Below are 3,097 nucleotides of genomic sequence, written 5' to 3' on the forward strand. Positions count from 1 at the left end.
ATACTTGTCTCTTAATCAAAATGTAAAAGACTTTAGAGTGCGATTAATGGATACTTATTTTTTTAACGGGTAAAAAATCGCGAACAAAAAGGTTTTTAATACAAATACAATACAAAGGACAACGCTTAATAAAATAAAAATAAGTCAAATAAAAACATATTCACTTCTAGAAGTATATTGGAATGAAGCAGTTACGGAAATGTATTTGCACGCGTTGTTGTGATTTTTGAGTTTTCTAGTTCCGGTTCAAAGACATGAAAGGGAAAACAGAATTCCACTCGTTTTAATAAATACTCATTTACTTGCAAATTTACAGTGCATGTACCCACGCGAGTTTCATTAAGGCTTAGCCTAGGTATTTCTGTTTCCGACAACTTGGTAATTGTATTATGAATGGATAACTTGTACTCATGAAAGTCGATGTTCTTATTTGAAAGTTTTACATTATAATTAATTTATGTCCGCGACTCAGATGCATATAATAATCTCTACAACCCTATATATTTCTTGGCCTCAGAATGCATCTATATGATATTCTTTTATTTCAGAATGAACTAGGTCATCACAATTCCTTGCCTTATGTCGTCAAATTTGTCGAAAAATGTGCACATCAATACCGAAACTAATGATAGCTGTCACAGAAACTAACGATTAACAATCAAAATTTTATATGAATTTATCATGATCTAAATCTAAAAGACCAAAATTAATTTTAAAAAATTACAGTTACCAATTGCAAGCTTTATTTGGATTTTACACAATTTGATTATTTAACAGTACAAAACTTATAACACAACTTCAGAGAGAGACAAATTAGAAATATTAAGATCTAGAGCCTTAAGAAACCACATAGAGTATATATTTATGAACTACTAAAGGAAAGAAATCAAAGCGACAAGTCATACATAATATTTTTTTATAAAATAAAAATTGTTATTTTCGTTTCCATTATGTAAAACCCTATTTAAAACCATAAGCTTCAATAAGTACATGGCATTAACACGAGTAGCAAGACCATCAACACCTTTCACCGATTAATACAGTCCCACTTATACACGGATTAAGCCAAAACATGTGATACAAGATAGGAAAAATAACTCCAGCTTCTTAGTATGGGTACGGATGCAATGATTGGTCATATTGAGAACTCAGTACACTTAATAGGCTTCTTGTTAATGCAGCGTGTGTCATAAATTACATTAAACGCTTATAACTGTAATGAATACAATCGGATAAATCATTTGCAATTTATGTATGTACTCACTTTTGACCCTGCTCAACTGTACATCTTATTATGCAGCTGCTTTCTTCATGGCGCTATGAAGTAATGAAGTTTGGAAATATAGTCGTATTTATCATATTTATATGTTAATATTTATAATGTAGCTAACGGTTATAAATGTTAAATTAGACACTGTTTAATTATGGTTTCATTGCAGGCATTTTTGATCTATGGACATTTACAGTTGGGATTATCATATAATTATTAAATATCACAATAATAAACTTTTTATGTTTCGTTCGTTGATTCATACATTGAATTTTAAAATATTTGTATTAAAATCTTATCTCTACACAAAGAAAAATTCTAAAGCATGACTAGCGTCGTTAAAGAGCGCTACAAATTTTTTTCATTTATAAGTTTTAAATCGGCTACTGGCAACAACGTTCAGCTATATATAAACTACATATAAAACTTCCTGAATATGAACTATAATTTACGGAGTTCGCATGGGATTATTACAAAACATTACGCCACTTTGTTCACTAGTTCCTAGTGCTAGATTGATGTAACACCCACCAGAACTCAACAAGAGAGATTTAAATTACTGTCTATTCATCCAAGGTGCTTTCAATGAACTGCGCATGTGATAAATGCCTTCCTTCAAGAGCCTGCCAGGAATAGACATGAAGGAACAGGCCAGTAATTACACCGTGCGAATGTTTAGAAAATATTACTGGGCTTTTACAGCTCAGAGGTATGATTAGTATTGACTTTCCTGAAAGCGTTAAATTCTAAATCCATTGGTGTTGACAATTGTTAAGTAAAATTGCCACATAAACCCTCTTATTTATAAGCTTATAATGCTCAACCGATGTTGAATCATTGTTATTTATTCAGTAAATTCATTCGTTATCATTTCAATCATTATTTTAATTTTGTATCAATGTTAAAAAATCTACAAAACATATTGACTTAAAACACAAATCAATATAGTTTTATAAATACTACTCACATTTAAACTAATTTGAATATTATATATTATAATTGAAACAACAGTTGATTTTTAAAATAGCAAAAATATATAAAGATTAACACAACATACATAAAATAGTTTAAATGCTAGGCTTCAAGTGTTTTTATTAAAGATGGCGATTCGCCTTATTTAAATCAAAGCGATTACGAAAAACATAACCTAAGTGCGGTCTTTCTAACGCAATTAATTTCTCTTCCTGACTTTTATAGCTTATTTACCCCTTATAATTTAGCCAGCATCACGATCAGTTATAAATTACCATTATGAAGTCAAGTGTCCTAATAATGTGAAGTAATGGTTGAAAATAGCGATTGTTATATAAACAGCAACTACTGTCTGAATTTTAGTGTAATAAATAAAAGGTAATACTGATACCAGTTGAAATAGTGACTATAAATGTTTGAGTAAGTTTAATGCTTACTAACATTGGAAATTTCGCAATAAAGAGAAACTTTACTTTTGAAAAATTTCGCATAGCTTCATATTTTAGTGAAATTCAGTCATTCCTCGATATTTCAATAGTAGCAGTAAGGCAATAAGGAAAGCAGTGTTAGTTAATAAAGTTTAACTCTAAGATCGCAAAACTGGAACCCCGGCTTTGGAATAATGCATTTTTCCTTATCATATGAATATCGTAAAAGATTATATGTGTACCCCTAAATATCGACGTGTGTGAGGGTGTTACCACACCAATCGATCGATGCCATCGAACGACATCGGTCGACGTTCATCGATTGGTTTGGTAGCTACCGGTCGACTAACCAATCGATCGATTGCCGGTCGATGGCATCGGTTGCCGCCATTTTGCACGCCACGATACAAAATCCAAGATTAACGAC

The sequence above is a fragment of the Pieris brassicae genome, chromosome 6, assembly GCF_905147105.1.
Source record: "Pieris brassicae chromosome 6, ilPieBrab1.1, whole genome shotgun sequence".
Classification (NCBI taxonomy): Eukaryota; Metazoa; Arthropoda; class Insecta; order Lepidoptera; family Pieridae; genus Pieris; species Pieris brassicae.